This window comes from Tursiops truncatus, chromosome 16, assembly GCF_011762595.2.
Source record: "Tursiops truncatus isolate mTurTru1 chromosome 16, mTurTru1.mat.Y, whole genome shotgun sequence".
Taxonomy (NCBI): Eukaryota; Metazoa; Chordata; class Mammalia; order Artiodactyla; family Delphinidae; genus Tursiops; species Tursiops truncatus.
The window spans coordinates 50438231-50461599 of NC_047049.1; the positions used below are offsets into that span (position 1 = coordinate 50438231).

General features: G+C 37.0%; 1 long non-coding RNA gene and 1 other non-coding gene across 2 annotated transcripts in view; one reads left to right on the plus strand and one right to left on the minus strand.

Moving 5' to 3' along the window:
• The window catches only part of LOC109548427 (uncharacterized), a 436971-nt gene that overhangs the window by 262526 nt on the left and 151076 nt on the right, over window positions 1–23369 (plus strand). The window lies entirely within an intron of this gene.
• Window positions 14030–14132, minus strand: LOC117308565 (U6 spliceosomal RNA). The gene has a single exon (XR_004522665.1). It is a non-coding gene; the product is annotated as a U6 spliceosomal RNA (small nuclear RNA).

The window sequence follows — 23369 nt, forward strand, 5'->3', positions numbered from 1 at the left end:
ATTGACCTGGGTTCTATGAAACATCCTGATCTTCCACAAACACTTTAAGCATCACTGAATCCACTAGGTAAAGCTTGACTGATGGCCCCGACCACCTGGAAACCCGGCCTTGCTCTAGGTCCTTCTTTAAGCTGACAATTTCTATTCTGTAGGTAAATTAATCAAAACAGCACACCCAAATATGTATATGTTACCTAGAAAGTTAAACTGGGCTCACCGACCATTATGTCACTTCCTTTGTGACACAGGTTGCAGTGTATGTGTAGCAACTTGTCTTTTACTTTCAAAAGTGTACTCAGATATGTCCCATATCACTAGACACTGCACCTCTGGCTGAGGTGGTCGCCTTGTGCTGTTGTAGACTGTGTTTCCTGCTCTCTGGCTTGTGTGAATCTTGCCATGTGATATAGGATGTGTCCTACTTCCTGCTCAGTCATTTCACAAGATGCCATCATTACAGTGGACAAGTGTGATGAATTTTCTCCTATTGTTCTCTGTAAATAGAATTTCTATCCTTCTCCACCCTGATCTGTGTCCTCTGAGGTTGAGCTCTAAGGCTCCATTGCTGTCTGGATTCCAGCTGGATTTATCTACTAGAAAGTACTGGCAGGATATTGAAGGTTGGGAGGAAAGAGATCGGGGTGTTATTTTCTCCCGGCTCTCTCTCACCAGATCTTCAATTGGTCATGGCTGCATTACACTACTGAAGACCACATCTTCATTGAACGCCCCCCTCATGCAACCACAGGTCCTATTAATCTCTCCTTCAGGTCCGGGGTAGATAATGGCTTCCTGCTGTTGTTAAGGCTACTTCAACATCCCTCCTTGGTGTCCCTTAACCCTGTTTAGACCTTTGGAAATAATGCAGTCAGTAAACCATCTTTAACTACTCATTTTGAGTATGCCATCAGTTTCTTGCCAGGTGCTGGGTCATAGAGAAAGTGAGAATCGCTATTCCATGGTGTTTCCTTGCAATTGTGATAGGGAAAAGTATCTTCTAGATCCATAACTGAATATCAGGATCCAGGAATTATATTGTTGTGCTCTGGAAAATAGTCCACATTTAAAACAGGTAGCTACGGTTATAGTCCCATCTGATAAGGGTTTGTATTGTTATTCTTTATGACCCGTCTCTTTTGTGGAACAACCTGTATCATTACCTCCCAACTTTACAACGGTGGAACACATTTCTGCAGGTCCCCTGGGATATGACTTTGAATTTGATAAATTATGGTCAGACACTTCTATCTGGCCTTTACTTTACATGTCAAGAAGCTAATTTGTGGGTTTTACTAGCAGTTGAGAATAGCCATTCCCAGTAAGTACTACTCTGTACCTGACTTATGTATAGGATCTTACTGGTTCTATAATAGCATATATATAGAGGCTTTTAGAATGGAATAATAAAGAACAATAGATCCAGGTTCATATTCTGAATGGTGGAAAGCAGTGCTATTAAGGGCCCCAGAGAATAAGTGTTGCCCCAGGTACTAGAGTTTAATAAATTCTGAAGAGTGTGAATATTTCCTTTTCCCCACTGCACAGTTACCCTGGAAAATGGCCACAGGTCCCTTTATGAGAATCTGAGAGTAAGATTCAGCGTTCTTGCTGCTGATGTTGTTGGAGAACCTTTTTCAAGATTACCCAGCCTCCTCTTTATTCAATAAACCCTTGGATTTTTTTTCTTTTAACTGGCTCAGATTAGGGTATTAAATCAAGGATTATGACTCTCTTTTGATTGCCCTAGGTTCATAAGACTTTTAATTTGTTTGTTTTGTTTTTGCCCTAGTTACATAAGGAACTTAGTAGGATGCCCATTTATTTGTCATTCCCCACAAAGGTCATTTCACAGCAGATCATTCTGATCCCTAATCCTGCATTTTTAGCCCCTCTACTCCCCCGACTCTGGTAAACTACTGCCTGGCCTCGGCCATTCATGATTGTTCTATTCCCACTGAAATTAGGAAACTGTTTCAGACACAGTAGCTCCTACCAACATCCCTGATCTTGAGAGAAGAGCTTGGTTTGGACAGGGGATTTTGCACATGTTAAATCCACTCCAATATTTATTATCTCCCTAAGTCCCTGTAGTCCTTCTTTAATAGCACATTAAGAAGTTGCTGGCATCTTAACTTCAGTCAGTGCAGGCCTTTGTTGAACCCATATTGCAGTTAATCAACCAAGCAACCAATTGGTTGCTGGTGCTAACACACTGAATTCAGAAATGCTTCAAAGTACATAACAGATACATTAAGTGAAATTTAAAGTTGTGCTAATTTTTCTTGGCCTGGCATTTTCAGAATCCATTCCTGTACGTATTTCTAGAATTTTGCATGTAGTGATAAACAAAGCCCTTCAGTTATTTTGGAGGATAAGTTTTCTCTCTTAGGTCTGACATGGCTACTGGCCCTTGGGGAATGCTGACATCTGACTCTGTGTCTAGGTTTGCAAACACTGAAGGATATTAGGATGGAATGAGAAGACGTAGGGCATACAACAAGAAGCCATGAAAACAGCTCCATGAGTGAGGATGTTGACAGGCCCTTTAGGAATGTCAGTAAGAACTCATCAGACAGGGATGGCAGAGGGGCTTTGAGTCCTCTGGATTGAGTGATACTGTACCACGTCCTCATTCTGATTTTTAGGATTCCACACTTTGCCAACTGAAATACTAATTTCCATGCAAAAGACCTGACAAAGTTGTAGATTTAACTGATATTGTAATTTTCAACCCTCTTTTTGAAACTCTTAGTTTAATGTCAGCTCTTTCCGTCCTGTTAACGTTACTTTCGGAGCATACTCATAAGAAGCCCCAAATTTTCAGTGTGTGCCTTGAGTTGAGAATTATTTCTAGACTCTCCTCCTTTATAAACATATCTAATGCTTCTAATAATAACCATTCCACCCCATAATATTTGATTTTTTTAATGCCTCTCATACTGATCTGTGGCGATAGCTATTCAGTCTCTCCAGATTTTGCCTTCACTAGGCACTTTAATTTAAATGATCGTGGATATAATACAATTAGCTGTTTCACCACTATCTGCTATCAGATGGCAGAGCCTGATCCCTCATCCCCTTTAGGATTATCATAGTGTTAAGTCCAAAAATGTCAGATAATCTACTCAGACTTCGGATTTGGGATTTCAGGCTCACAGAAAATGCTGGCCACTAAGGAAGAAGAGCTGGCTTGGCTTCACTGGGATAAGGCTGTTTTTTCTAATACTTGGAAGATGACAGGGATTTGTGTGCTGTCTGTATTTGAGACCCTGTCCCATTCACGTGCTATGCTGGAGAGGTATCAGCATCTGTGGGAGAAGGTGGCTGCCAGGGCTACTGCACAGGATACTGAGAGCCAATGGCTTTCAAGCCTCACTAAATGACACTTGTTTGCAATTGGTGGGGAGGGTGGGAGGCAGAGGGGGAGTTGGGCAGGGGGACATCTGGCTCCGAATGAACCATGAAAGCTTGGACAATGAGTTTCTCCATGGTAACCATGATGGGTATATAAGACTAGAGTCCCTGCTCCTATTTTTATAGAATGAGGTAGTTGGTACCCCAAAGATCATTAATGATAGTATCAAATCATGAATTTAAGAATGAATAAAATCCTACAAATTTGCTTAATAGTTATTTGCTGATTGATTAATTTTGTTACCTGCAGAAAGTAATAAGGGGCATAGTTTAGGAGAAACGTTTTGCTTGGGTTGATGTTGAAATGATTCCTTCAATTCAGTTTGTGATTAGTTACAAGAATATAGCATGTCTTGGTGTCAAAAATTGTAGGATATACTTAAAAGGAACTATTCTAAGGTTCACTGGGTTTTTGTTCTGTGACGGGACCGTGCTGTGCATCTGACATGTAGCATCTTCTTTAAAACAAAACACAAATCCCCACGAAATCCAGGGGTTGAGTTTAATTGTGTTACTGTATTTTTCAATTCTATGATTTCCATTTGCTTTAAAATCTTTTCTAGTTCTTTGCTGAGATTTCTTTCTTCTGTTTGTTCGGAGAGAATTCCTAATTGGCGATTGGAGCGTTTTTGTGACGGCTGATTTAAAATCCCTGTCTGATCGTCCATCAACACAGTCATCTTGGTATTGGCAGCAGTTAATTGACTTCTCATTCAAGTTGTGATGTTCTTGGTTCTTTGTAGGACGAGTAAAAGTTTTGATTGTGCCTTGGGCACTGTGTCTAGTGTGTTAGGAGACTCTTGGTCTTATTTGTATCTTTTATTTTTGCATGCAGTCACCATGTTTAGTTTTAGCATTCAGGTCCCTCGTATGTGCTGTGGTTCCAGGGGCAGTTTAATTTTCAGAATCTTTTGGTTTTCTTGGTTTATCTGCTGCCTATGGGGCTCCTGCTCGTCCTGCTTGCACTGTCTGAGGGGTGAAAGGAGTTTTCCCAGGCCCAGCTGCTAGGTGTCTCTTGTTGGAGGATGGGTGCAGAGTGAATCCCTCTACCTGTCCTCTCTTAAGCCTTTCCCCCACGCTGCACAGGTGTCTCTAGACAGGTGAAGAGCAACTATAGAATGTACAGACCAAGAGGCTTACCACACTAGGCCACTTGTTATAGTTGGGATTCTTTAGTCTGATTCTGCCTGTCCACCTTGGTATCTCTTTGAGGAAAAGTGGAGTCCTCAGGCTTGTTGAGGAAGAGTGTTACTCCAGCTGCTTATTTTTGGTTGTGGTCCCAGTTGATCCCTTTTGCTGATGGTGTTGTTTAGCAGGGAGGCGCGGGAAGAAATGGGTTAATGTCCCATTGTCTGGACCTGAACTCCTGGGGTTGTTTATTATCACAGTGAGAAAATCTATGTAATTTCCCAAAGTCACTCAACTATATACAGAAGTGTCAGGATTCAAACCCAGGTCTGCCTAAATCCTAATTTTATGCTCTTTCTTCTCTTCCCAAATGGCAATTTTTAGGGAGATATTAATGGAAAACATCCAGTAATTAATAGCAAAAATGTCCTTCCAGTCAGCACCCACATTTACCAATGGATTCACTTTATTTAAATAGTGTTTGTGCCCTATTTCCCTACCCTGAGTGATAAATAGAGATTGAGTGACAGATGCAGACATGTTTCCTGGACAGAGAAATGCTATTTACCTGGACACTTTTCACCAATGTAATCACCCTGTAGCTTTTCAAGTGCTCCCTTTTCTATGCCTCTTTAGGTTGTAATCTACTGCTACACAATTAACACCTTTTAAACTAGATGCCCTGATGGTGCAATGGTTAAGAATCTGCCTGCCAATGAAGGAGACACAGGTTCGAGCCCTGGTCCGGGAAGATCCCACATACCGCGGAGCAACTAAGCCCATGCACCACAACTACTGTGAAGTGGGGAAACGTCTGTTCTTTCTACATCTAATCTGAAGTGAAAGAAAATTGATTACCATCAAGGTGTTTGAGATCCCACTTGGCTATACAGAGCATAACATTGAATCTGATGTAGAACTGTTTAGTTCATTTACAGGCTTCTTTTTTGGAGTGATTATATATGAAACAAACAAGAGGATGCAAGTTATACTCAGAACAGAACTTCCCTCATCTATAGTTGTTCTCGGTAGGTTCATAGCTCCCATGTATCAGGCCATGGAAGGAATTAGTAAAATGGATCAGGATTAAGACAGCCTTCAAGAACAGTCCTTTGGTAAGGCTGAATTAATTCTGCCATAATGGCCTCTTTATGTAACACTGTGGGACATATAGCTGACTTCAGGGCTGAAACTGAAAGGAAATGGAGTTTAAAATTAAAGCCTGTGAACAATGGATGGGTCTGCTGATGGAAGCAGCCCTGTGGTAATCCCCCTCTTTCTGTGAAAATCCTAACCTTAGGTAAAGGAGGGCAGTGATGGATTCTGTTATGGTCTTCTGGGTCCCCCAGCTGGTCAAGAGCACCATCTCTTCAGGAACCTTTGCTTTGCTTGTTTCTGTGAAAGGCAGAATAAAAGTATTTTAGTTTGAGAGGGCAAAGCACATGGGTGAGTGAGCCCTGAACTTGGCTGTGCCCCAGGTAGGCATTTTCAGTACATAGTTGGGCGAGTCTCGGGAGGACTTTTAGAAATTAATTGATAAGTAATACGGAAAGGATTTTCTCTATCTGATGGGCGCTAGATGTCTCCTACTCCTTTGTATTTAGAAGATACTATGTTAGAAAGTGGAAAAATCCTCCCTGGTTCCCTCAGTTTGGAATCCCCTTCCTTTGTTCTATATCCTTGAAAGTCTTTCATTCTTTTTTTTTTTTTTAAGAAACTACAATTATTTATATTGAAAAATGTGAAATATTATATTTATTGCATTTTTTTAACATCTTTATTGGAGTATAATTGCTGTACAATGGTGTGTTAGTTTCTGCTTGTAATGAAGTGAATCAGCTACATGTATATATACATCCCCATATCAAAAGTCTTTTCATTCTTCAAGGTCCAGGACAAATGCGTCTCATGAGCTTTAGGGCCCAGTACTGTGTCTTGTTCAGCTTCACAGAGAAGAGCTAACCTACTGTGGTGCACATATAGCAGCTGCCTGCAGATCATCCTTTAGATCTCAGCACTAGCCTTCCCTGACCTCCAGACCTGGTCCTCCTAGCAGACTCTTTCATTTTCCATCACAGGCTATGTCGTACTTTGTAAGTGCGTGTTTATGTGGTTGTTTCATGTGTATATGTTTCTCCTATAGTTCGTTCTGTTTTTTGCTTATTATGTCCCCATATATCCCCTGGTATATGATTTGCAGTAAAAACAAACAAACAAACATTTGTTGAATATTGAATTAATACACTTTAAAATCAAAGTGATTTAATTAGCAGGTTTTTAATAACAGTTCCTTACCGGGACAACTGCATTAGAGCCACAGCTGAATGAATAACCAAAGAATATTAACGGGAACTGAAGTGAACTAAAGCATTTGTATTTATTGCAGTGGCCCTTGCCAGATGTAACTTCCTTGGACCTAGTATGCTGAAGAAAACAAAAGCCTAACTAGCCAAATTAATGGTAATGTGAATGTTCATTCTGATGACATTTTAGAAAGAGAGCCCTGTTGCTTTGTCAAATCCATAGCACCCTTCCCTTTTTTGGGCATCTCTATCATTAGGACATGTTTCACCGGGCTTTTGACTGAAGTTGCTGAGAAGTTTCACTCACATTCTGGGAGGAGAAGGGGACTAGTTTTTGTGGCAATTGACCACTCAGCAGTCAATGTGTGGTATGGAGAAAGGCAGAGCCATTTGTACCCATCTATTATTCAGTCTAGACATTCTTGTTTTATTTTATTTTATTTTTTAACTGGAATAATTTTTTTTGCAATAAAAGTTAGTAACTTTGGCTTAACTCCAGGTGATGCTGATAGCCATGCTCTGAGAGTTTTCTACTGGGGACATGTATGTGTGGACCCTGGGGCATCCATGGACGTAGGAGGGATTCTGAAAGGACTTCCCCGATTCCTCTTCTCCTTCAGTGCCTGACTCTCCAAATTGAGGTTGTTTTTGGATGGAGTTTCATCAGGATTTTCTCAGCTTTCTTCCTATGAGGATGAGCTACTTTATTGGAAAGGAGGATCATAAGTTTACTTTTTGCCTTTTTTTTTTTTTTTAAATTTTAACCTGCAGTCTGGTAGTACTCATGCTGCAGGAAACAAAATGTCATTGAAGTTTTTGGCTTTCAGGTGCACCTATTTCTTTTTGTTCCATTAGAAAAAATAGACTTTATTTTGGCCTCGCTGTGCAGCACGCCGGATCTGAGTTCCGCAACCAGGTATCGACCCCGTGCCCCTTGCGGTGGAAGCCCAGAGTCTTAACCACTGGACCACCAGGGAAGTCCTGAAATAGACTTTATTTTTAAGAACAGTTTCAGGTTCACAGCAAAACTGAGGGGAAGGTACAGAGATTTCCCATATACCCCCTGCCCCCACTCATGCATAATAGCTTCCTCCATTATCGTCCAGAGTGGTACATTTGTTGCAATTGATGAACCTACATTGACACAACATTATCCACTAAAGCCTGTAGTTTACATCAGGGTTGACTCTTGGTGTTGTACATTCTATGGGTTTGGACAAATTTGTGATGACATGTACCCACCCTCATATACGGAGTAGTTTCACTGCCCTGAAAATATTCTGTGCTCCCTCATCCCTCCCACTCCCTTAACCTCGGTCAACTGTTGATCTTTTTACCATCTCCATAGTTTTGTCTTTTCCAGAATGTCACATAGTTGCAATAACAGTATGTTTACTTTTCAGATTAGCTTCTTTCACTTAGTATTATAGGTGTACCTTTTACTGCTTCAGCCTTTTCCCTATTTTCTTATTCCTGGGATGATTTCAGTGGGAAGAGGGTTGAGGAGATGGAAGAGGAGCTAGATACCTATGGCAAATTTGCCATTTAAAAATATTTTTTTAACGTCGCTCCCCTTTTCTGGCTATCAAATAACTAGAATTTATTTTTTTAGTTTTGAACTTAACTTTAGAAATTGCATTCTTTGTCATCCCTACCTTTCTAATTCCTAGGAGTCTCCAGGTTATTAGTAAATGTTTGAAAAGTTAGAATTTACTTATACTAGTTAATTATGAAATGATCAACTTAATGAGCAAATATTTATTACTATTCCCATTTTATCAATATTTATCCCATAAGTAGTTCATGTGGATTGAAAGTAATATTGGGTTGGCTGAAAAGTTCGTTCCATACACCTCATGAAAAAATACGCACAAACTTTTTGTCCAACCCAATATTGTCCTTGAAATTAATTTATAAACTCAAATTACTATCTAATACCAGTTCTTCAATAATTACTTCTAAATTAACAAATGAATGTACTCACTTTCTGGAAAAATTATTTATTGCCCATTTTCTTTATTGGAAAACAAAAAGATACAATTAATGGCAAACTGCAAAGAAGGTGAATCAAAGGACAGAGCTTCACAGCCAACTGAGGGAAAATAGGATTAAAAATCCCTAAATTCTGTTTTCCATCACAAATGTCAGTGATTACACCAGAGGCTGAAACATTGCCAGTCCTCAGCAAAATTGTAAAGTGGATGAAATTTGTCTTCATCCTCATTTAATACCCTAGTGAATTCCCTACTATTTTTGGCTCACAGGCAAAAAGATTAGATGTGTTACCTTTTGTTAGTTTTTGGTTGTAATTGATAGAAATCAACTGTGTTTGGCTTGAGGAAAATAGGAGATGTTATGGGAAGCATCCTGGAGTGTCTTGTGTAATCACAACAGAGCTGGATATTAAGTCACGAAGGAGGCATCAGGGCAGCTCTGGGAACTTCAGCAGCAGAAGTTCGTAAACTTTCTATCCTGGCACTACCACAAATGTGACTCACGTCACATGACATGGTGTCTGTGCTGTGTCAAGCTTGGGCTTCTGTAAGAGAAAGTCTCCAGATACCTACTTGTTCAAGGGGAAAGGTCACGTGGCAGAGACACAGTCACCTGGGGCTTCCCCTTGTACTGGGTACCCTTTACAGAGTGTGGGAATGAGCCAGGCAGCCCCTCCAAGGTGTACCACTTCTCCATGGAGGAAAAGGGGTCTGCTAAAATTGATTACTTGTGGGCATAGGTTATATTTGGAAAGTGTGTTACCATTTCTTTGGCACTATCACATTTGAAACACTAGGATATATTCTTTAGACTAATGGGGAAAAAATGGCAATCAAATCACTGGTTACTTTCATAGATATAGGATACAGGAAGGGATTCTTTGGCCAAGAGAAACATAGGTGATAGAAGAGAGACATGATCATAAGAGCCAATAAATGGAGTTAAAGGGGGCTTCCCTTGGTGCTACTTGAGAAAGCTCTTGGGATTCTCCTGTTCCTGAGAGTCTTGGGTAAAAGTAAAACATAAGATTTACTACTTGATCCTGGGCAATTAGGCAGCCCTAGCCCAAGCCATCTGAGTAAGAGCGTCGCTGCTGTTGCAGAGGATGGTGATCCGAATTTATACTCTGTGAGCACTTACTCAAACACCATTCTAGGCCCTTCACTCATTCAATATTCACAATTGCCCTATCAGGTAATACTATTATAGTCTCAGTTTTAACTCTGTGTAAAGCTGAAAGGGAGTTTCTAGCTGGTTTCACCATTCAGCATGTGCATTGAAGTCCCAGGAGAAGCAAACAGTGGAAGGATGTATTACCATATCTCATCTACCTAGTCTGGAAAAGACTTTTGGCATCAGGATTTGTGGGTCAGGAGAATCAGTTTCCCACCCTAAGTTCACTCTGGAATACTCAGTACTTACTAAGATGTAAAATAAATGTTAAGGGCCTTTTTTATTAGATGTACATCTTTACCTGTATATCTGACAAGATTATTTGTTTTGTTTTTCAAGGAGTATTCCTAAGAATAAAGGAAATGGAGGAAAATGGCACCAGAAATAGTCCACAAAATAATTGTAAGGGTTATACAGTATAAACATACCGTTTTATGTTCATATGATAACAGAATCTGTTGTCATAGAAATATATAATGAAAATATAAAATCTGTTGAGTTTATAACACCCCTGTGAGTTTGGCAGGGTAAGGACTATTGGCCTCACTCACAGAGGAAGAGCCCAGGATTGCTCAGCTGGAAAGAAACAGGCCCCTTATTAGAAATGGCTCATTTAATTCCGAGTAAGACTAATGTATTAGTGACATTTAAGATTTCTTTTAAACAAGGCATCCCTCCCCCTCCCTGCTTAAGAGTTGCTAAAAGGGCCTAGTGGAACATTATAACTTTTCCCACTGCCCAGAGGTGATAAAGCCATTCTTCTTCCCCTGTCTCAGTGGAGGCCACACAGGAAGCAGTAAGGGACTCTCCTAACCCTCCCAAGGAGATATCAGTCCTGCCTAGAGGGGAGCCAGAACTCTCACCCCTGTCAACACTAACAAGGAACCCCTCTCATTCTTGGGTGTCAGCAGATATGGTTGTTTTTATTGACCTGAAGGGTCAATACCAATGTCAGAAATGACAGGAGATATCACTACGGTTCCTCCATATATCAAAAGGATAATTAAGGATTATTATGAATAACTGTGCACACACAAATTTGGTATCTTAAATGAAATAGTTTAATTCCTCAGAAATACAGCTATCATAATCTACCCAATATAGAAAAATTAGAGAGTCCTATAAATATTAAGGAAATTGAGTTTGTAATGAAAAGAATTCCCCCAAAGAAATATCCAGAACTAGATGATTTCATTGATAATTCTACCAAATGTTTAAAGAAGAATTAACACCAATACTATACAACCTCTTCCAGAAAATAGAAGAGGAAGGAACACTTCCCAATTAATTTTATGAAGTTACTATTACCTTGATACCAAAATAGTACCAAAAAAAAAAGAAAACCCCACAAAGATCAATATTCCTTAAGAATACAGTCACAAAAATCTCTAACAAAATATTAGCAAATAGTATATATATATATAGTGTAATCCATCATATTAACAGGCTAAAGAAGAAATATTACATAATTATATAATTTGATGCAGAAGAAGCATTTGACAAAATTCAACACTTATTCTTTTAAAAACTCAGAAAAATAGGAATAGAGGAGAATTTCATCCACTTGATAAAGAGCATCTGTAAAATACCTACATCTAATATTATACATCATGATGAAAGAGTGAGTGCTTTACCCGTAAGACTGAGAACAAGGCAAAGAAGTCTCTTTTCGTGCTCTGACTCAACATAATGCTGGGTGTTGTAGACAGTTCAATAAGGCAAGAAAAAGAAATAAAAGCATATAGACTGTAGAGGGAAAAAATAAAACTGTCCTTATTTGCATATGACATGATTGTCTACATAGAAAATTCCAAGGAATCTATGATAACATTTCCAGAACTGATATGTGATTATATATATATTAGCAATGAACATTGGGACATCAAAATTAAAAATACAATACCATACAGTATTGCTCAAAAAATTAAATACTTTGATGTAAATCTATCAAACATGTTTAGGGCTTGTGTGCTGAAAATTGGAAAATGCTGAAGAAAGAAATCAAAGAAAGCGTATCATGTTCATGGGTTGGAAAATGCATTATATTAAAGATATCAATTCTTTCCTAATTAATATGAGTTTAATGCAATTCCTGTCAAATCCCAACAATATTTTTGTAGATATAGACAGAGAATTTAACATTTATATGGAAAGAAAAAGGAACTAGAATAAAACAATTTTGAAAGGAATCTGTGTCCTCAATTTCAAGACATTATATAGCTGTAGTAATCGAGACTCTGTGCTATCGGTGAAGGGATAGGTTCATAGCTAATGAAACAGAATAGGAAAGCAGAAGTATACCCATATAAATATGCCTGATTGATTTTTGGCAAAAGTGCAAAAGCAATTCAATGGAGAAAAGACAGCCTCTTCCACAAGCGGTGCTAGAGGAGTTGGACATCTATAGGCATAAAAATAAACCTTTATGTAAGTCTCATACCTTATACAACATTAATTCAAAATTGATCATGAGCTTATACATTAAATGCAAAAATATAAAACTTTCAGAAAAAAATTATCAAGTTCTAGAGTGAGGCAAAAAGTTTTTAGACTTGATAGTAGCAACATAATCCATATAAGGAAATACTGATAAATTAGACTTTATCAAAATTAAAAAACTTTTTCTCTATGAAATATTCAGTTAGGAGGATAGAAAGACAAGCTACAGTGTGGAGAAAATATTTACAAACAAAATATACAGCATATCCAAGAGTATCTAGACAAAGAACTCTTACTGCTCAACAAAAATAAAAAAATATTCAATTAGAAAATGGGCAAAATAAGACATATTCCACTGAAGAATATAAAGATGACATATGAAAAGATGTTCCACATCATTAGCCATTAGGAAAATGACAATTAAAACCACAAGGATATCACTACACATCTATCCGAATGCCCAAAATAATTTTTTTTAAAAGTGACAACACCAACACTGACAAGGATGTGGAGAAACTAATTCATACATTGCTTCTGGGAATGTAAAAAGTACAGCTAGTTTGGAAAACAGTTTGACAGTTTCTTATAAAACTAAACACCTAACTACCATATGACCCAGCAAGTGCACTGCTACACATTTATCCTAGAAAAATGGAAACTTTGCTTACACAAACACCTGTGCGGCAATGTTTTTAGCAGCTTTATTTGTAATAGCCCCAAACTGGAAACAATTCAGATGTCCGATGTCCTTCAATAGGTGAATAGTTAAACAAACTGTTATACCCACATATCATAGACTGCTACTACTCAGCAATAAAAAGGAACAAAATGCTGATGCACACAACAATGGGGATGAATCTCTAAAGAATTATGCTGAGTATAAAAAAAGCCAATTCCCCAAACTTCCATACTGTATGATTCTACTTATATAACATTCTTGATATGACAGAATTATAGAAATGGAAGATAGATTAGTGGTTGCCAACAGTTAAGGAGAGGGTAGGGGCAAGGGGGAAATGAATTAGGTTATAAAAGGGCAAACTGAGGGATCCTTGTGAGATGGAAATGTCCTGTAATTTGACTATAAATTTCAGTATCCTGGTTATTGTATTGTACTATAGTTTTGCAAGATGTTATGATTGGGGGAACTGGATAATGTGTAATGGCATCTTTATATTATTTTTTACAACTGCATGTAAATCAACAATTGTAATAAAAATATATTTAATAAAAGAATAGCAGACTGACTATATGGTTCTTTAACTCAAGAAAAATTGTACAAACAAAAATTTCACAGCCCTGGAATTAAGTTAGGAGAGCCATTTAGAGAGGAATTGGACCTTTCTGGTATTTCCCAGATCCTTTCTTTTTTAAAATTATGATAAAAAATATATACCATAAAATTTGTTATTTGAACCGTCCTTAAGTGTATAGTCCAGTGGCATTAAATTCATTCACATTGTTACACAACCATCACCAACATCCATCTTCAGAACTTTTCCAACATCCATCTTCAGAACCTTTTCATCATCCCAAACAGAAATTTCATACCCACTAAACAATAACTCTCGTTTCTCCAAAATATGAGTTGCTTCAAGAATTTTCATGTCGTCTTTGTGTAAGGACCATGCTTATCTCTGTATTGTTCCAATTTTAATGTACGTACTGCCAAGTGAGCACCTAAATCGCCTTTTGGGTGGCTATTTTTTCCACCTGTATATCATAGCATCTGGATGATAACCCAAAGACATCATTCCTGGTAGCCCTGTGATTTGCTTAACATGCCATGGTTAACAGAATCAGTTGTTCAATCTGATTCTTTTGCCTTAAGACAATCTCACAGATATTTTGAGGGTTATGTTTGTAAGTAAATTGATTCAATTTTGAACCATCCACTTCCTCTCTCCACTTGTCTGCTCTGTGAAACATATTGTTGGATAACTAGGGTGCTCATGTTACTTTACCTAAAGTTCTGTGTGCCCGTGGATTATATAGACCTGGAGAAATTCTGAGGGAAGGAATATTCTTTCATAATTCAAGAAATCAGCTATTTCAATAAATTATTCTTGGTAATCTTTGTTTCTCTCTCTCTCTTCTTAAAAATATGCAGGATCATGAACCTTCTGTTTTTAAAGCTTTCTCCTATGTATAAGTACCTTGAATTCTGGAAATATTTAGTAGAATGTATTCTATTTAAATTCTTCAGTGCGGTTGGGATATATTTTGTAAAACCGGTGTCAGAAATTACAGTGCTCTTCTCTGATATTGAAGTATTTTGAGTGTATGAGGCTTTCCCTTAGTGTGGAAATTGGTCACATTTCCTTTTCTAAACAGACTATTTTATTTATTTATCTATTTATCTATCTAATTGGCTTTTTTAAAAAAAATCTTTATTCGAGTATAATTGTTTTACAATGGTGTGTTAGTTGCTGCTGTATAACAAAGTGAATCAGCTATACATACACATACATCCCCATCTCTCTTCCCTCTCGTGTCTCCCTCCCACCGTCGCTATCTCACCCCTCTAGGTGGACACAAAGCACTGAGATGATCTTCCTGTGCTATGCATCTGCTTCCCACTAGCTATCTTAAATAGACTATTTTTAGAAGAGTTTTAGATTTATAGAAAAGTTGAGAAGATAGTACAGAGGATTCTCATATATCTTGCAGTTTCCTTTATATTAGATGATATTAATTATAATTAATAAGGCAATATTGATACACTATTATTAACTAAAATTCGTAGTTTATTTAGATTTCCTCAGTTTTTACCTTTTCTATTTCAGGATCGCATCCAGGACACCACACTACATTTTGTTGCTATGTTCCCTTTGGCTCCGCTTGGCTGTGGAGTTTCTCAGACTTTCCTTGTTTTTGATTTTCTTGACAGTTTTGAGGATTACTGGGTAGGTGTTTATAGGACATCCCTCAATTAGACTTTATACAAGATCTTTCTCATGAGCACAGCGATCAGGTGCCATTTTCATCTGCTCAGTGTGTGAGAGTTAGATGAAGGATGTGGTTGGGGTGAGAGCTCAGGATTGCTTGGTTTACGTATTAAATGCATGCTTTCAAATAAGTTGTTTGCTGTCTCTAGGAATTAGCTAATTTGGGGAGAGGCAATATCTCCCTGAGTTCACAAGGCCCCAAAATGTCAAAGTATCATAGAATACAGAAAATAAAAAACATGATTTTTATACAACTTATTATTTTCTGTTTCCGTGATTGTACTTTTTCCAGAATGTCATATAATTGGAATCATACAATATGTAGATTTTTCAGATTGATTTCTTTCCTTTAGCAAGATGTACTTAAAATTCCATCATATCTTGATAGCTCATATATGTTAAAGTGGTGAATAACATTCTGTTGTATGAATATACCACTATTTGTTCATCCGTTAACCTTCTGAGGGACATCTTCCTTCCAGCTGCTTCCAGTTTTTGACAGTTATGAGTAAAGCTGCTATAAACATTCATGTGCAGATCTTTGTGTGGACATATGTTTTCAAGTCAATTGGAAAAAAATATCCTGGAGTACAATTCCTGGATCATATGTTAAGACTCTATTTAGCTTTGTAAAAAACTGCCCAAATAACTTCCAAAATGGTGTACCATTTTGCATTCCCACCAACAATGAATGAAAATTTCAGTTGTTCCACATCCTCACTAGCATTTTGTATTTTCAGTTTTTTGGATTTTAGCCATTCCAGTAAGTATCTAGTGGTATCTCATTGTTTTTCTTGTTTGTTTGTTTTGTTTGAAGACCACTAATCTCTCCTGTTACCAGAATCATCTTTTTATTTTTTTTAAACAATTTGCATTTTCTTTTTTAATAAGCAGATATTCATTTTAAATTATTTATTTATTTTTGTCTCTGTTGGGTCTTTGTTTCTGTGCGAGGGCTTTCTCCAGTTGCGGCAAGCGGGGGCCACTCTTCATCACTGTGCTCAGGCCTCTCACGGTCGTGGCCTCTCTTGTTGTGGAGCACAGGCTCCAGACGTGCAGGTTCAGTAGTTGTGGCTCACGGGCCTAGCTTCTCCGTGGCGTGTGGGATCTTCCCAGACCAGGGCTCAAACCCGTGTCCCCTGCATTGGCAGGCAGATTCTCAACCACTGTGCCACCAGGGAAGCCCCTCATTGTTGTTTTGATTTGCAATTACCTAATAACAACTGATGTTGAGAATTTTTTCATGTGCTTATTTTTCAGCTGCATATCTTCTCTGGTAAGATACCTGCTCAGATTTTTCACCTATTTCTGAATTGAGTTGTTTATTTCCTTACTGTTGAGTTTTAAGATTTTTTGGTGTATTTTAGATAAAAACCCTTAATCAGTTATGTGGTTTGCAAATATGTTCTATTAGTATGTGGCTTCTCTTTTGTTTCCCTTAAAGTGCCTTTAATAGAGCAGAAGTTTTTCAGTATTTGATTTTAATAAAGTTGAAAATATGAGTTTGTTCTTTTATAAATTTTACTTTAGTTGAATCTAAAAACTCATTGCTAAACCCAGATAGATTTTCTCCTTCGTTTTCTTTTAGAAGTTTTATTTTAAAGTCTATGATCCATTTTTAGTTAATTTTTGTGAAACAAGTAAGATGATGATGATGATGATTTTACAAATAGATGTCTAATTGTTCTAGCACTATTTGTTATAAAGATTATCCTTTCTCCGTTGAGTTGCCTTTGCTCCTCTGTCAAAGGTCAGTTGACTATACTTTTATGAATCTATTTCTGGGCTCTCTCTTTGGTTCCATTGATACATGTGTCTTTTCATTTATCAGTATTACACTGCCTTGATTACCATAGCGTTTTAAAAAATAGACAGTTCAGAGGGCCCCAGCTTTGGTCATTTAAATTTGTCAGGAAGAAGGCTAGAGGACTGAGATTTTTATTTTCCAGTTAAGCCACTAGTATACCTGCAGTGAGCGTATCCATCAATCATATCCCTCCAATGCCTACATTCTCCAGCCAAAATGTTAACAAGATGGTGTGGCAGAGTTTCTAGGTACACAGAATGTAAAGTATTTTATTAACTTAGAAAAAAATAGTTTCAATATATAAAACTGAAAAAGTTGGTATTCCAGAGTACATCAAGAACTCCTATAAATCAATACGAAAATTATAAATAAATAAGTTTTAAAAGTAGATGAGGGATACGAATGGGCAATTCACAGAAGAAATTAAAATAGCCAACAAAAAAAAGAAAGAAAATATTCTTTCCTAACTCCTCAGGGATCAAGTGGTACAAATTAAAACAGCAATAGCATTTCACATCAATCAGATTCACAGATTCACAGAAATTTAAAAGCCTGATAGTAACATGTGATAAATTATGACACAGTAGGAAATTTCATATACTGTTATTACAGAATCAATTAGCATGAACATCCTAGGGAGTATTTTGAAAATAACTAATAATATTAAATATCTGTATTTCTTATGACACAGCAGCATTTCACCTCAAAGTATGTATTTTAGAGAAATTGTTAAAAAAGCCAAAGAAAGAGATTAAAAATGTAATAGATTTTTCTACTTTCTATATTCATCCTTACTGGGTGATTTTACCTAGGAAAGTCTAAGGAAAGCAGTTATTCCAATCCCTTCCCTTTTCTCAATCTGAAACCCTTGTTCTAGTTTTAAATGTCTGGGCAGCCAAGCCAGAAGCAGCGTAATTGAAACAGTAAGCATCACAGCCAAAGTCACATCCAGGCAGTTTTCCTGTTAACTACATCGAGGGAGAAAATGGCAAATAACTTCAGAAGATGCTTCAGAAATTGCTCCTGTTTTCTTCTGGCACACCATCCATATCATTTGGCAAACGTATGATAGAATTTTTTATCATATTAGCACACAGTCTTTATGATTGTATTAAAAACTTGTACTAAGGCACCATGGCAAATTGGAAACACCAGGCATTTTCATGCCATATTAATGCTTAAGGGACTTACGGAGACAAATTAAACTTGAATAAAAGCTTTGGGTTTATCATGTTTTGCTTCAGAGACACATTTTAAAAATTCATGGTTTAGCAGAATGCCTCTACAGTGTTTGAAACCAGACTTTTCTGTATATTTTAACCTTTTAAAAATTTAACCTTCTTGAGATAAAATTTCTTTGTAAATAAAATGGACCTAAATGATGACCGTTTTATAGAGGTTTTGTGAGAAATATGTGAAATTGTAAGTAAAGGCTTTTAGCATTATGATCGGCACAGTAAGAGCTCAATGAATGTTAATTCTCTTTTTTCCAATTTACTTAGAATAATTCCAACATACAGAGAGTTATAGGGAGTAAAACAAACAGCCATTTAAAGAATGATAGTATCTTTTCAGATTGTCTCAAATGATCTTTAAAGAAATCAATTACTACAGGCACCATTAAAACTCCCTGTGTTCTATCTCTGACTACATTCATCCGCCTTCCCTAGAAATAACTATTATCCTTATTTATTCATCATTCCCATGCATTTCTATATGTTTTAATTATATATATTTACATAGGAATAACAAAGTATATAGTGTAAAATATAACCTCAATTAAATAGACTCAGGAGACCAGAAGGGGGAGCTCTCATGCCCTACAACGACAGCAGAGCCCAAGGGAAGGGAAAAAGACTCCTTTCCTGGAAAGGACTTAGCCATTGAAAAACTGTGGACTCTGACTACTGTAGCCCTCCCAACTTCCTTTTCCCCTCTCCAAAGGTGTTCTTCCCTTGTTATGTGGGAACTTGCAAATGGCTCTCTATGGTTGCAGACCCCAAACTGCAATTCTTGAATAAACTTACCTTTGCTGGAGAAATAATTGGCAGTTTATTTGTTTTAGGTCAACAATAGATATAGTATTTTTAAACTTTATACAAATGACAATGTTTTATTTTCATGAATTGGGTAAATTTAAAATCTAATTCCATTTTTTCCCATGTAGATAACAAATTGTCCCAGATCAATATATTAAAAAGTTCATTCTTTTCTCATTGATTTGTAATGTCATCCTAATCAAATATCAAGTTTACTTGTAGGTGTGTGAGTTTGAATTCCCGTCTTTTTTTTTTTTTGCACATAAAGCGTTTATTTTAAATGTTTTAAGGGTAGGATAGAGTTACATCATAATTATAAAAATTACTTACAGAGTTAACAGATTTATATTGTTTATACTTCTAAATGCAGAGAACAGGGAACTGTCTACACGTTGTATAAAATAAAATTTAAATTAAAAATGGTCGAATTCCCTTCTATCAGTCTCATCATACCTCCCTGTGTCAGTACTACATTGTCTTATTCAAAACAGCTTTATAACAAACTTGATATTTTGTAAGGCAATTTCTTTTAATTCTTTTAAATTTTGGTAGCTATTCTTAAACATTTTATTTTCTGTATTAATTAGAATCTGGTTGTTAAGTTACACATGCACGCATTTCAGACTTTCATTGAGATAGTACTGAATTTTGGGGATAATCTGGACAGATTCAACTTTATTACAATAATTCATGTACATGATATACCCTGATGCAGTCTGTCAGTGAGAAACAAAGCCAGGCATTTGTTAAAGGAAGTAAGATAGATTTCACTTAGTAACTACTTAAGTAGGGAAGAGAGTCCAGTTTAAATTGAGCTCAACTTCAATCTTTGAGAAGGTTACTGGGCATATTAAAGGGAGAATGAGGGAGGAGAAATGATGCGGGCTCCAGCTGAGTCAGGGAAGTTGAAAGTTATGAAGTGGGTAGGGAGGTTGGTCAATGTGATTAGACCATCTGCGTTTGCTAACTGGCATATGTTGAAGTTAGGCTCTTACGCTCCTGCAGAAGCTGGGAGACAGCATCTCTGTCCAGGTGTTGGCTAGAACAATCAGTAAATTCTTTTTGCAGCTTTGAGCTTTCCCAGGCAGGAACTTAAGGGGGCCTGGGTCATCCCAGGGATGTGGTTTTAAGCTGTTAGAAATTATGCTAGAGTTTGTTCAAGTCTATTAGTATGGGGGTGGACACCATTGTTTGTGCTGAGAGTCTACAGTCTTCATAGACCAAGGTTGAGCCCTAGATGAGAAGGGAGTTCAGAGGATCCTGAGTTTGTTCAAGTAGAGAGTCTGTCAATTCAGTTCTTTTATACTCTTTACTAATGTTTTGTGATTTTTTAAAAATCCCACGGTGAATCAATCATGTTCAAAATCAATGTCAAGAAACCATGTGAGCATATCGTATAGAATAAGTTTGTCTATACTGTGCAGACTGAGAGACTTAAGCCAGTAGGAGGTCACCTATACAAAATAAAGTTATGTTTTTGTATATCTGAATTTTGTATGTTTAAATTCCTTCCTTGTTTTATACACATATAGATAGAGGAATAGTTAGATAACCGCTAGATCAATAAAAAGAATGTATATTTAAGGAAAAAGTGTCTGACAACCTTTTAGATGCAGAAAAATATATGAGACAGAAGTTACCTAAATCACCACAGAAAGAATTCAGGCACAGAATTCTGAATGGGCTCCAGGATGTTGTTGACAACACATTCTCTTTTACAAAGGACCTCAAAAAAGAGATACAAGGCTTAAAAAGAGGATGAAAAATGGGAGAAAAACAAAATCCATTAGAGAGATGAAAGCCATAGTAGAAGTAACATGAATTAGAATACAGTCTAAAAAGCATTTATGATAGAAAAGATCATAGATATGGATGGGAGAAGAAATATAATACATATGTGATTGACATCCTTGGAAAAGGCCAAATACAATATAAAATGTAATGAAATATGTAAACTCAAAGGAAATTTCTTCTAAAATAAAGCACATTGTTGTCTGTAGAGCAAAAGGGCACATCAATCCCCAGAAGATTTTGATACAGAAAAATTAGCACCAATTTATAAATATCTTAAGAATATCAAATTTAAAAGTAAAAAGAAGGCTTTGTGGGTAGTCATTGAGGCAGACAGCAAACTAAGCAGAAATTGGGTCTCAGACTTTCTACATTAACACTTATTTGAGTAGACAGACAATGAATTCTGAGGAAATTCTGTGGGAAATAAAGTGTGACCTAATATTCATATCTTCAGCCCTGTTGTCAATTCAAGTATAAAGGTAACAAAGAGACAATTACAGATATTCAAGAAGTTTAGGACTGAAGCATCTGAGTTCCTACCACCAAAATCAACAAGCAATCAAGCAAACAAACAAACTCTAATGAATGACAAAACCCACCCAAACAGGAAAAGAAACAAGACATAACTCAAGGTACTAAAGAATAGAAGCCATGTTGAAATCACTTGCGGTGGGCACTTAATCCGTTTAGTTAGAAGTGTAAAATACAACAACCGTGAAAAGTATACTTTTAAACAAGAAGGTACCTTGATGTAGTTCAACCTGTTAATTTTTAATATTTTTTAAACTCTAGAGGCATGTTTTAGGAACCAAATATTTCTTATGTGGAATATTATTCAGGACAGTCTGGGATAAGTTACAGTAACATACACCTCCAAAATCTCAGTAGCTGAATATAAGAACGCTTTATTTCTTCTTGTTGCAAAGTCAGCTACAGGTCCAGGCATCTGTTTCCATTTGGTTTTATTGTCATGCAGCTACACTATATAGATTGTGTAGCCTCCCTGGTGAACATGTAGGGAGAGCAAGTGTTAGAGAGATATATATGGCAACTGAATGCTTTGCTTGGAAGTCATGTTATTCTTCCACTCCAACTCATTGGCTAGAAACAGTCACACGATCCTACTTATCAACAAAAGAACACCATGCAGTGTAAATCTCCTGGAGCACAAAAGGAGAGGAAAATCAGATAGGGTGAGAACTAGAAGGCTCTACCAAAGTAAGAAAGTTAATTCTCTGAAGTTTAGTGACTCCTTTAGGTTTCATGAATGCTCTCTTTCTCTCTCTCTTTGTTTCACTTAAGTTCAACTGAATTCTAAGTTATTTTTCACAAATACAATTATATAATTTTTCACACATTTATTTTTTCATTTCTTTTTCCTCTTCCTCCCTCCCTCCCTCCTTCTTTCTTTCTTTCTTTTTTCTTTCCTCTTTCTTTCTTTCTTTCTTTCTTTCTTTCTTTCCTTCCTTCCTTCCTTCCTTTTCTTTCTTCTGCCTTCTCTCTCTCCTTTCCCTCCCTCCCTTTCTTTCTTCCTTTCTAAGTATGCATAAATATGAGAGGTGACTAAAATAACACTTATGTAAAAAGTTAATAAATGGAAACCTCAATTACAAAGAGCCTGGGAACCAGAAAGGGGAGCTCTCATGCCCTGTGATGATAGCAGAGCCCAACAGGAAGAAAAAAGCCTCCTCTTCTTTCCCGGCAAGGACTTAGCCAATGAAGAGTCATGGACTCTGTTTATTATAGCCCTCCCAACTCCCTTTTTCCTCTCTGTGAAAGTGTTCTCCTTCCCTTGTTGTGCAGGGACTTGCACATAGTTCACCATAGTTGCAGACCCCAAATTGCAATTCTCTGCAGATCCTTAATAAGCCCATCTTTTCTGGAGAAATACCCGGCAGTCTATTTGTTTCAGTTTAACACTTACCAAATGTTAATGGTGATTTGTGAATGTCAAGATTATTTCTTTTTAATTTGCTTTTTAATACCAGGATGTAGTATTTTTATCAAAAAAAGGTACATTTTAAAATGATGTAGTAATACGAGGTACAATTTGAAAATCTTGAAGGAAACAGAATAGCTACTATATTCTACTATATGTAGAAGCTTCAGTGCATGAGATAGATTTAATGATGGTTTCCAGCATCACCTCTTGTCTATGTAGCATATTTCTGACTGCGTATACTGCTTCTCATAATTAATGTTGATAATAGCACCACAGTTTCCAGAACTTCCTGCCTATTTGCTGCTTCCAGACGCATCACTATCTTATTAAGTATTAGTTTCCATCTGATAAAACACGATGTTCTTTAAGCTACCCTAATTCATCCAT